The 12,778-nt window shown below is 47.0% G+C and overlaps 1 protein-coding gene across 1 annotated transcript in view; it reads left to right on the top strand.

Moving 5' to 3' along the window:
• LOC119388334 (luciferin 4-monooxygenase) overlaps positions 1-12,778 on the top strand; it is a 58,801-nt gene that overhangs the window by 23,350 nt on the left and 22,673 nt on the right. The window lies entirely within an intron of this gene.

Genomic DNA, 12,778 nt, shown 5'->3' with positions numbered 1-12,778 from the left:
TCATCTCCACCAGCTGCTCATCATTGCATTACCTCCGGCCGCACGGCTCACTGTTCGGGCTTCATCAGCAAAGAATTTTAGAGGGAAGTAGGAAACACCTTCCTTGTAAGATGTCGATTGTTATCGCGATGACAAAATGAAGCGGTAGACTTCGCCGCGTTGTCGTCGTGTGTGCATTTCGAGCTCTTTGCGACGTGGACCTTCTTTCGAGGTGGATGCGGAAATTAAAATTTTAACAGGCGGGCTGTAGGGTGCACTGCTAAACAACAACAACAACAACAACAACAACAACAACAACAACAACAACAACAACAACAACAACAACAACAACAACACAGGAATTGTGCTTAGCAACTCGTGGTATATTGTTTGATTAAATTCCTGATTGTTTCAGCTACTGGTCGATAGGAAAAGGAATGCCTGCAGGAGTATGCCTGGAGCATATTCCTTCGCTCAACAATAGGTGAGACAAGGAGCATACATATTAAAGTACAATTCAAAATAATATCACGACGTCAACGAGGCATGGAAGACAGGAGTGTAGATTCATTGTTCATATTAGATTCCTGCTAGACTTCTCTGAGTATATAGGAATGGAAAATTGATAGCATGCTTCAGTCGCTTTGTACTACAGGGCAATATTTTGATTTTGCAAAATACTATTTCGTAACATTGGATATGCAGTGCACTGGGGATCACACGATACGTTTTTTCGTGGGATCAATTGAAAGAAACGTTATTGTTTTGGGTAGATACCTCGTGCACGAAAAAAAAAAAGAGATAAGATGGTCCACCTTGGACAACTTACAATCGCCGCCTTGTCTCCGCTTCTCAGCATCCGCTCTTCAAGGAGGGCGAACAGTGATCTCGATGGAACGTGGGCGTCCGGATAGGGCGAGTGGATGACACCGTCCTTTATCATAGCCTTCATCTCTCCCGAACAAAGTCGTCAAGCACTGTTTACAAGCCAGGAATGCATGAGCAAATGACGTATGCCAACGAGAGACCAATCTGTTCAAACGGATTAATCGCGACTTCGTGTCATATGGTTTTTAAATGTCTTTATTCAGCCCGTATTTTCAGATCGAGTCTATTCTTACAGCAACAAAGCATCAGCGTGCGGATAACGCTCGTTTGAAAGACAAAACTTTGTACATTAGTGTTGCAGTATGGGCACGTTCGTCTTCGATAAGGACTGCTAAATAACTGGAAAATGCCCACAGAAAAAAAAATGCATACGTACGTGCACAAAAAAGAGTTGTGTTTCTATATATGTCCTTTTTTTACGCCTTTGTCCTGTTTACGTTTAGTTACACGTCTAACGGTACTCTGAGTTTCAGATCGGCTGGTTTGTTTACGGAGTTTCCAATTAATGTGAAGTCGCTCTGCTTGCGATCCCGCGCATCATAGAACCACTGGCGATTGTACATCTAGCGCCGCTTCAAGCGTAGGTTGCACCATATTATACCAATTTCATCGCTATTGACGGAAGCTTTCTCTGACGCCTATGGTTATACCAGCGCTCTCTTCTCTCCCACGGTCTCTCATCTCCGCTGTTTTATCAAAAGAAACCTGCCTAACGAGGCACGTACCGCGAAACACCTGCCGTCAAAGCATTTGCTCAAATCGCCTTCGTTTCAGTTACACGCGCGCGTCGAGCCCGAGGCGAGAGAGGTGTGATGTAAGAAGACTTATAGGCATACAGCGACGTCGTATTGCGGTGCGTCGGAGGCAATATTCAGCTTGCCATGGCTGAAAGCAACTACGGCTTCAGAGACGAGTCGATCAGATCGATGAGTTCACCACCTCCGGCTCAATAAAAAAAAATAAAAAATAAATATGTTGGCTCTGTCTCTTGACATCTCGAATCACGTGCTCCCATTAAGAGATGTACACAGAATGAGCTCGCGTCTATGTATCAAGCACTGTGTAAAGTTTGAATTTCTAGAGTCAGGAACGAGACTTGTTCAAGTGTGCACCTTCGTGAGAACTATACCCCATATTGTTGGCGCCAGGTCAAACGTAAAAACTCTATGCGTTAATGATGTTCGCACTGCTGCGGGGCTCCTCCGCATTGCAAAGCATTTCTAGCTTAAATTGGAATAAAGTTGCGGCGGGATGGTGACTCAAGTTTTGATGATTGCAGTATATACTGGCTGTGAGCTAAATTTCGAGCAGTATACACCTGAGCTTGATACTTATAGCTGAGAGCCCGTATTAACAAAAAAACTTACGATAAAAATGTTCCTAGGAGGACATTTCAGCCAGTCAGGATACTGGATATATGATTAGCGAAGACATTTGGCCAATAAAAAAAACACACTTACGAAAGAGAAGTTGATGAATTCAACCCCCGGTGATTAAAATTTTAAGATAACTTAGATAAAGAACGGTTAAATGTTTCAACCAATAAACGATGGCTGGTGCTGCTGTGTTCACAAACACTTGCATAAAAAACGATATTCATCTTTTTTCTAATGAACGCAGACTACAATACTTAATGGCCCTACTTGCATGGTTGAAGAACATGGGTAAAGAACCTGCGTGGGTGATTATGAATGTGCGCGGAACGTTCTCATATGGTTGAACAAAAATCAACTTCTTTTAAGTGCGGTTTCTCTCCTTAACGGGTGAACGTAAAGTCAAATATCTCAATAATTAGACAAGGATAGAAGAAACCAGGGATATTGATCAAGGGGTATGAACGCTGCTTACCCTCGTTTCCCTGACGGGAAAACTGTACGTATCGCAGTGCACCGATTCGCTGATGTGCGTAGTTGGCCAGTCGGTTTCCGCACATGTTTGCGTGGTCATGGCAAGCAGGGTGGTGCGTCTGAAAATTTATTGACTGACATTATGAAACCGTTAAGCGCACAAAGACGGGAACAAGAAGACGACACACAGAGCGCTACTTCCAACTGATCGCTCAACATCAGTTGGAAGTAGCGCTCTGTGTGTCGTCTTCTTGTTCCCGTCTTTGTGCGCTTAACGGTTTTATAATGTCAGTGTACCAACTAGCTCGGACCCAGCCTCTTATTCAGTTTATTGACTGACATTAGCCTGACATGGTAGATGTTGTATTATTACCATTATTAGACAGACAACCCACAAACACCACACAATATGGAAAGACCAGGCAGGCTCGCAGAGGCATCCCCCCCCCCCCCTGAATGTGTAAAGAGTCCTGTCGCTCGAAGTAAAGCAAAAAAGAAAAAAGAAAAGCAAAACAGGACATTGAAGAAAAATAACACGCTAAAGAAAACGCGATGAGATTTGTAGCTCTGCATACTTGAAGTCGTTTACCGTGGACAGAAAACAATTCAACAGCTTTGTAGGCCTATCACTGACTTGAGGAATGAGCGATGGCTGAATGAGGTATCGTGGCGTGGGGCATCAGGCTATGACATACAAATCACAAAGAAAGTTGTCCGGGCCATCTTACTGCCTCCTCCTCCCTCCCACTCCCCTGACAATCTAACGAAAACTTGACTTACCTGCTGCCTTAGGTTTAATGCATGCGGCGCGAACGTACAGGTATGAAGCAGGTGTACCAGTTTCCCTGCCATAGGCTCATGCTTGGTGTGGAAACTTGTAGATCGCCTTGAAATGATTGCGTGTCGCATCTTTGTTGTTCTGGAAAGTCTTAAGAGTTCTTAATTTTGGAACAGATGTACGCACTTCGCAAGCATGTGTAATCCATGGACTTCCTCGTGAACAAGTGACGCTGTAGCGCATGAGAACCGGCTCTGCATACACCCCGGCTTGGTCATTCAAGACTGGGCGATACGCTTCCCCGTTTTGTGCCTTCTGCGGTGACATCGGGGATATTGAACATTTTATTTATCTTTGCCCGCAGTTTGATGTGGAAAGAGCAGCGATGGTCCGCACCTTGCAAAAAGGTTGTCATAGGCACCGGACAGTTGAAGACATCATTTTTCCTGAAGGGCCCGCGGCAACGAGGAGCAGCGTACAACGAATTTTGCTGGTCTTCTTGCGAGACACTGGGCTGTCCAACACGTGGTGACAGACACTTCCAATTCAGGAGATGCTCAGGCGGAACAATTGCCGGCCATGCAGGCCAGGCTAACCCCGCCTGCTGCAACATCACCACCACCACCACCACCACCACCTGCCAAAGGCAATGTTCAGTCGAGGGCATGTGGTGGAGAGTGTTCTTTCGCCTCTCTGCGGCACTGTTCTCGGTTTGCCTGCTCTTTCAGTGTTCGGTTTTAAAGACGATAGTCTTTCTTGGGGAACTTAAACGCAGAAATTTTGGTCTGTCTGTCTGTCTTTCTGTTTGTCTGTATGTCACCCGATTCAGCCACCCGGCCAAAGTTGAATCACTTGCCGAACGCCCAGCCATCTTGAATTGGTGGCTAGGTTCATACTTGTGTACATTGTCGATCAAAAAGCAAATATTACGCATATCTGAGGCGCAACATCACTAGGAAAGTATTAGGTGGTGTGTTCCTTTACTAGAAAATACATAGATACGTAATTCTAAAGACCCTAGTTTCTTAAGTTGCGCTGAAAATGCAGCTGCACTGAAAATGCGACTCTATGCACGCCAACGAAGGCCCTCTGCCACGGAGGAAGGAAAGAACTTCATTTCCTCCGTGCCCTCTGCACAAGCTCATGTTTCCCGACGTATTGCCAGATGGCGTCCATATCTCACGCAGAGCCTCCTCTATCGTCTTTCGACGACATTTGCAGCAAAGCACGCAGATACACAACCAATTTTTTCTTTCATTTTTTTTTTCCTTTTTGTTTTTCACACCAGCTTCCGCACTCCCAGAAGGCAGACGGCAAATTTCACACGTTAGCCTTGAGCGTAGCGCCTGGTGTTTCCTGTGCAGAAGGTAAAAATTATGATCAGCATCGGTAGTAAGTAAACTCGAGTGTCCCTTCGAAGTTTAGAGCTTGGCAGCTGGTATTGAGGTGCTTAAACTATCTACAGTGGATGAGCGAGTTCGTGAGTAGAAGATAAAAAGCAAGCCTACTATATAGACTAAAAGAGCGACGCGAGCATATATATATATACATATATATATATATATATATATATATATATATATATATATATATATATATATATATATGTGTGTGTGTGTGTGTGTGTGTGTGTGTGTGTGTGTGTGTGTGTGTGTGTGTGTGTGTGTGTGTGTGTGTGTGTTGGCGGCGAGATCGGTATATAGGTGGCAGCATTGCCCCTGCGTTTGTGTGCATCGTCGGCCGTGCGCTGTGTGTAAGTGTACGGGGCTGCTGTTTCTGTGTCGTCATTCTGCGCTCCGCAAGTGTCTAAAACGTTTCACTTTCTAAGCGGAAGTACTGTTCGGTTCCGCAATGCCACACATAATGCACATAGCCAGAGATAAGCTTTCATTCCCACCCCGGAGACGCGCAACAACACTGAGAGTGGCTTGTCAGGCTTCGGATCGGCAAGGCGCTTTGCGATGGTGCGTAGCAACCACTTCGATCACGGTGGGTTGAAGCATTCGCTGACCAAACGTGTCGATGCTCAGTCAAATACGCTAACGCGTTTCTCACTATCAGTCCGTAATATGTGCATTAATGTTTGCTGTATGCGTAATTTCTGCGCGCTACGTGCGTGAACACTGTTACAGTCCGCAAAATATCGTGGCGACTTGGCCAGGGCTGACAGTCATGATTTACTTGCGCTTTTGCGAACTTCCGCTAATAAGTGAATCGATTCTCCAAGTATGCAATGCGGCCTACATCCTCCGTGCGCCACCTTCGCAGTGAATGCAAGGTTTGTCCACGCTAGCTGCGAGTCCCTATAAGCGAGCGTCACCTAGCCTTACCTACTGTTGTTTGCGCGTTTTCCGTCGCGCTTACTCAACTACGAGAAGCGTTCTCAGTGTTCCGAAGTAGAAATATACAGGGTGTCCCAGCTATCACGCAGCACGATTTAAAAAAAGAGGAACGGCGTTACGCGAAGCGAACCTACTGCATATTGTTCCTAGTACACTGCAGTAGCCACTGCTATTTCTTTCGTTAATGAGGTTTAATTAATAGCCATAATTATATTTCTAACTCGACAAGTACTCACCTAATTGTCAAAATGCCAATGAGGCGTATCTATAGGCATGCTCAAATGGCATCTACCAGAGCTATTTTCAACAACGCATTAATTACGTGCTAATTTTTTCCAGCTGATAAAGAAAGCCCACGAAATATGAAAAATAACACGTGACTACGCTCCCACCCGCAAAGGAAGCCAGCGCCCTCAAATAAGCTTACTGCAAACAACCTATTTTCCTGTGGTCCGTTGCCAGAGACAGCGTTCCGCATTTTGGCAAAGGTACAGGTCGGGTGCCAACAATATGCGTCGCAATTTCGCTGGGACTTATTCCGTTCGATAGTACGCCACTATCATTATCCGCATCTCACGGCCGACTGTTCTCATTGATAACGCGGCAGGAGCGCTGTTCTGATTGCGGCCTGACTCTGTAAAACCAAGCGGGGGGTTTCTTCGGCCAGGGAGTGTTAGATAGGGCAATCCAAATATTTTTTCTTTCTGCATTTTATTGCGATAGCAATTATATGGACAGTCTCGGCTGATTTTTGCCATCGGTGGCCGCCGTCATTCACCGTATATGTATATGTGTATATATATATAGAAAAGCCACAAAGAAAAATAATTCAGAAATTCTTCCCGACGCGCGGAATCGAACGGGCGACCTCTCGCTTTGCAGCCCGCCGCGTTAGACGTTAGGCCACGACAGCACAGTCTTTCAGCCTGCTAACGGCGAGCTATTTATATACACCATGTAATTCAGGATGCTTTCTTAGTGGCCACATAGATGGCGCGACGTGCGCGCGCGCTTTAAAGATCGTCGCCCCGCCCCTGCGAACGCCGTTGCTGTTCGCTCTACAGGGCGTCGTCGCTTTCGTACGCTTATCTCAAGGAAAGAAGGGGCGGCCGGCGGGGTGCTTCGCTTCGCTCGCTGCAGCGGCCGCGTTTGCGAAAGGAGCGCGCTGTTCAAACAGAAATAAGTAACAACTGTCACAATTAGTTCGCGCTCGTCTTGTTTATATACACCTCTTACATCAGTATCCTTTCTGAGTTACCACGTAGATGGCGCGATGTCCGCGCGTGGCGCGCTTTAAAGATTGTGACCCCGTTCCTGCGAACGTGGTCGCCTTCGTGCGCTTATCTTGAGGAAAGAAGGGGGCGGCTGGCGGGGGAGCGGGGGGTTGTATGTCTTGTGCTCTCCCGGCGATGTCTGCGCTGGACAGAGCGTACGAAGGTCGCTTCGACGCTGCAGCGGCCGCGTTTGCGAAAGAGGCGCGCTGTTCAAACGGAAATAAGTAACGACTGGTACAGTTCGTTCGCGCTCGTCCTGTGTGTACCTGTTCGTTCGTTTCGTGCGTCCTGCTTTATGTTTGAGCAGTGCGCTTCCAGTGTCGAGCTGTGACGCATGATAGTTCGCGCTCGTCCTGTGTGCGTTCTTTTCGTGCGTCCTTTGGGCTCGAGCGACGCGCTGGCAATTTCGAGCTGCTTTCCGTTCTTCGCGTTACATTCCAATTTATTGCTATCGCATTCATTGCTTCGCCGTTGCGGCGAAACTGTGACTTTTTCTTAATCCTTGATACTGGCTACCTCATAGCGAGGTTGTTTGAGGGCGCTGGTTCCCGAAGCGACCTATACTCGGGGACAACTTTCTGTGGCTACAGAGCCACAATGCACGTATCCTACCGCTAATAAATGTAGTCCCACAATTGCGTCCGTATTTTCTGCGTGAGATATATAAAATACTCCTTCATTTTCTACATGTAGCTTTTTGAGACGGAACGCAGCGCACACAAGCGAGATATTTGTATTTCTTTTACTTTATACGTTGTCACCTTGCGTTTTTGCGTGCGTGAAAAAAACGCCAGGCCTGCGCTGAAATCGCAGCACAGTCACAACGAAAGCTGGAACAGCGGCGTTTCTAGATCTCGTTGTAAGCTCTCTTGGGGCTACAATACAAGTACACTAAAAAGGTACCCACTACGCCATAAATCACAATTTTTGTGAAGTTGGGAAGCACCTACTAAACCAGTATTCGTCATTCGGCGGAAAAGCGAGGCACCAGCTACACGTCTGTAAGGCATTATGTGCACTTTGTTGACGCGACGACTGATGACGATGAAGATTTATGGCTCACCCCTTTGTAATGGGTCGGGAGCTTTAAACGGCCCACCAGTTATGTAATTTGCATTGGGTGACGCCCGGTCGCTATTTCCTCTCCCGTCGTGCTGTATAACATACGTTGACGTGGGAGAGAGACGGCGGGGGGGGGGGGGGGGGGAAGAACTTTACTGAGACCCCGAGGAAATTGATCATGCGCTTATGGGCTTCCTTGGCAACCAATACAAGGGCAATTGCGAGGAAGCCACTACGCTATAAATCATTGTAATTTTTGAGAAGTAGGGCAGCAGGCACTGTGGCATTTTTCGTCATTCTACGGAGAGCATTGGTACCTGCTAAACGCATGTAAGGCATTATGCGCACTTTGTTGATGCTGTGCCTGATGACGATGAAGAATTATGGCAGAGCCCTTTGTAATGGGTTGGCAGCATTCAACAACCTACTCGTTGCGCAATTCGCATTGTGTGACGCCTGGTTACAGAATTCGCGTTGTGCGACGCTTGGTGCTTATTTTACTCTTCTACCACGCTATATTACATATGCTAACGTGGTTCCTTCCCGACATGAAGCCTGTATAGGACCTTTTTGCAAAGCAGTTTCAAGCACCGGCATGGCTCAGAGGTTGAGTACTCGGCTCCCACGCAGAGGGCCCGGGTTCGAACCTCGTTCCATCCTGGAATTTTTTTCTTATTTCGAGCGATACTGGTTACGGACACCGGCGGCGGCGGCGGACAACTACGGCGCCAAAAACGGCCGGTGAAATGATCTCATAACAGCTTTCGCTGTAAAAGTCGCGCCTTTTACTCGTACCTTGATGGATGCAACGCTAGCCACCACTTTCCACGGCGTTACGAGACGCGCGCCAAACCGGACTACTTCGCGTAGCAGTACATGTGCAGACGCTCCGCCGCCGTAGCTTTCCCTTCATTGCCACAGAAAGTTGTCCCCGTGTATAGTCACGTGTCACTTTTCATATTTCGCGAGCTTTCTTGATCAACCGGAAAAATTGAGCGCGCAATTAGCACGTTGTTGAAAATAGCGCAGTTCGATGCCATTTGAACATGCCTAGATACGCCTCATTGACATTTTGACAATTAGGTGAGTACTCGTCGAGTTATAAATATAATTATGACTAATAATTAAACCTCATTAACGAAAAAAATAGCAGTGGCTACTCCAGTGTACCAGGAACAATATGCAGTAGGTTCGCTTCGCGTAACGCCATTCCTCTTTTTTTAAATCGTGCTGCGTGATAGCTGGGACACCCTGTATAAGCGCCGAAACTTGTACAGTTAGTGCATGAACTCGTGCAGAGCAAAAAAAAAAAAATATCGTTTTGCGAGCCAGAACCGGACGGACCATATAAGCGATGAACGAGTATCCGAAAGCGAGCTGATAACCACAGCTCATGCTGATATATTTGTTTTTTTTTTATCTTTTAAACGGATCTTCCAGTAATGTTGAGGCCTGATATAGTACCACAGTTGAAGTTACCGTAGGGCGTATTTGATTAGCATAAGCTAATAGCATAAGCTGTTGCATCGCAAGGGGCGATTAGCATAAGCTGTTGAATCGCAAGGGGCGATTCAACAAATTGCAGTACGCGCGGCGACCAACCATACCGAACATTGTTGTCTCGTTAGTCAACGTGACGTGAACATCTTTATTTGTCTTTGCTAAGCCCGAAAGGCCGGATGACAAGCGTATGTGGTTAAAGGTGACAAGCGTATGTGGTGCGGTCGCATTAAACGAATGCGTTTCGCATCGCTACTTAGAAAAAAAAGTGACTGGCTCTGCGAGCTTCCATTACAAAAAGGAAAGAATGAGTTTACTGAACGTCGACCAAATCGTCCCCGTTGCAACTTACATCGCGAATTCTCCAGCAACAAACACAAGACACACTGCTGGTGGAGCCAGCAGTGTGTCTTCGGGGCTTCGTCCGTTCGCTGCTAGGTGCCGACTTTGTTCGATCTCGCGGCCAATGGGTAGGGGGAAGGTTGCTAATAGCACCGATGTAATCACAGGAGAAATACGAAAACTGTGCGCAAGAACACAGGTAGCAGCCGTCATCAGTAAAGTATTTTCATCAGTGAACTATTGTATCTTTGCTGCCAACAAATGATGCTGTTCGATTTATATTCCAATGATAATGCTTCCACACCGAAGTACGGGTATTAATGACAACTGGGCAGTGTTTTGAACATATGTTGTTGGTTTCTTGGTCCATCAGGCTTAAATAAACGACCATGTTTATTTAATGGCTTCATTAAAGGAGCTTATTTCCTCACGAATTGACCACCCCAAAAATTTTTGGAATCCGTACAGTACGAGCTGAGTTACAAAGATTTGTCGCACGCTGTAATTGCTTTCGCTCTTCTCTCGTCCCCAAAAAAGCGCTGGAAGCAAAGCAGGGAGGGGCGGCCCGGGGGAAGAAGGTACGTCACGCGCGCTTCGTGACCTTCAGCATATTTTCTTTTTTAGATGCGAAGCATCTTATGGCGGAGTTCAAACCGGTGGTGTGCGGCGTGACCACTCTTACTGTGCATGCGCAAACACTCTCCACACACCTCCTCTCGACTCCCCCGCTCCCCTCTCCATCGCCACTCCCTTCTCCATCTCTCCTTTCCCTTCCCCCTCTCCACTATTCCTCTGCCCTTCCGCCTCTCCACTTGCCCTCTCCCCTCCACTCCCCTCTGAAACGCGGGCTCGACATGCCGAAACGCTGCTTCGCATCGCCTGATGGTCCCCTTTAGAGGGAGATGGCGTGATTTTTTTTGAACGCAAGGAGAACGTTCTGTGCGATCGCGCGCGCGCGCGGGCATGTGACGGCCTCCCGCGGCGGACGCTGTAACTAACGAGCGCTGCATGCCCAAATCAGCCACTGGCGTGGCCAGTGGCAGTGACGCCGTAAGCATCATTTTTGTCAAGAGAAGAGGAAGCGCTTTTTAGCTCACTTAGAGAATTTATTGTAAATCTCAGGAAGCGGGCTGCGCTATAATGTTTGGCTCGCGTGTTTTCGGGAGCCTCCACTACCAATCGGCAGCGTTTTCTGACCATGCTGAAAAGTGTTGCAGTGCCCCTTTAAACATCCGGCTATCCAGGCACGCTAGCAGAGCATAGCCTTGTATAGTATTGTATAGCAAGGGGGCGGGAAAGAGAAGTGAGGGCGAGAAGGAGATATGTGAGGGTGAGAAGGAGAGAAGGGAGGAGGGGACAGAGTAAGGCATAGCATATGAAGAATGAGAAAGAGAGAAATAGAGAGGAAGAAATGCAAAAAGAGAAAGAAGGAGAGAACTAAAGAAAGAAAGAGACAGAGAAAGAAAACGATAGAAAGAAAGAGGAAGCAAGCGAGAAATAGAGAAAGAGATACAAAGAGAGGAAAGAAAGAGAAAGAAAGAAATAGAAACAAAGGAAGAGAGAAAGAGAGAAAGAAATAGAAATAGACACATACAAAAAAGAAAAGACGGAGAGAAGTAAAGAAAGAGAGGAAGAAAGAAAAAGTAAACTACAGAGAAACCAACCGAAGGTCGCGGGATCAAATCCCGGCCGCGGCGGCTGCATTTTCGATGGAGGCGAAAATGTCTGAGGCCCGTGTACTTAGATTTAGGTGCACGTTAAAGAACTCCAGGTGGTCAAAATTTCCGGAGCCCTCCACTACGGCGTCTCTCATAATCATATCGTGGTTTTGGGACGTTAAACCCCCGATATTATTATTATAAAGAGTAACCAAGAAGGCCGGCCAGCTCCGCTCTTTCTCCAGGCTTAGCATCAATAGTGCGAAGCTGCCTAAATTTCTCGCCTTTTAATCGTGTATATGTTCCTGCCGGAATAAACCGCGCTCAGTTGTTCGTAGGCGCTTGTGTTATGTGATTCTCTTTCCGTGTCCAGTCTTTGAGCTGTTTCTTCCATCGAAGCAACATGTACCAGCTGGACCTCAAGCAAACCCTATTGACTTAAAGCAGTGTATTGGTACTCTCCCGACCCGGAAAATTTACATAGAAGTCAGGGCGAAGGGCCGAACGATAACTAATGAAAAAAATATGGCTGATCCTTCTGTCATAGGAATCGGTATAACACGAAAGTGAAACGTGTCGTCACAGAAGTATTTGATTGTTTATAGTGCATTGGTATATGAGAACTTGTACAAGTCTATTATTGTTTGGCAGATATAGCACCGCTTATGTGGACCCACCCACGTTGACTCCTAGTGGCGCATCTCCGTACCGACGACTAACGCCCATGATCATGATTTAAGCATTGGGGTAGCTGAAGTTGTCAAGATATACCTGGACACCGCATACGGTGAATCTCGCGCAAAGATGGCATCAACAAGCCCATAATAAACACTAATACTCGATGTGCACTCCTCCAAAGCGTCATGAAACGCAAAGAGAAACGATACGCGCGTCGTGTCTTCCCTCTAGCCTGGCCGGTAATTTTCACAGGGCGAGCGGGGAACGCGGTGCGACAGCCATGCGAGCGTCGGAGAGCTATTTTTCGATATGGATGGATGCTATACGAGCGAGGCTTGCGCTAAAACCACCACCTCGCGGTGTGTTAAAGCGTTGACGAAATTACACTTATATTGGAAACGCGCCGAATGGGACGGTCGTAGCAACGGCG

This window comes from Rhipicephalus sanguineus, chromosome 3 (assembly GCF_013339695.2).
Source record: "Rhipicephalus sanguineus isolate Rsan-2018 chromosome 3, BIME_Rsan_1.4, whole genome shotgun sequence".
NCBI classification, from domain to species: Eukaryota; Metazoa; Arthropoda; class Arachnida; order Ixodida; family Ixodidae; genus Rhipicephalus; species Rhipicephalus sanguineus.
Note: the sequence above shows the minus strand (reverse complement) of the source record. Positions and strands in the feature narration are given on the sequence as shown.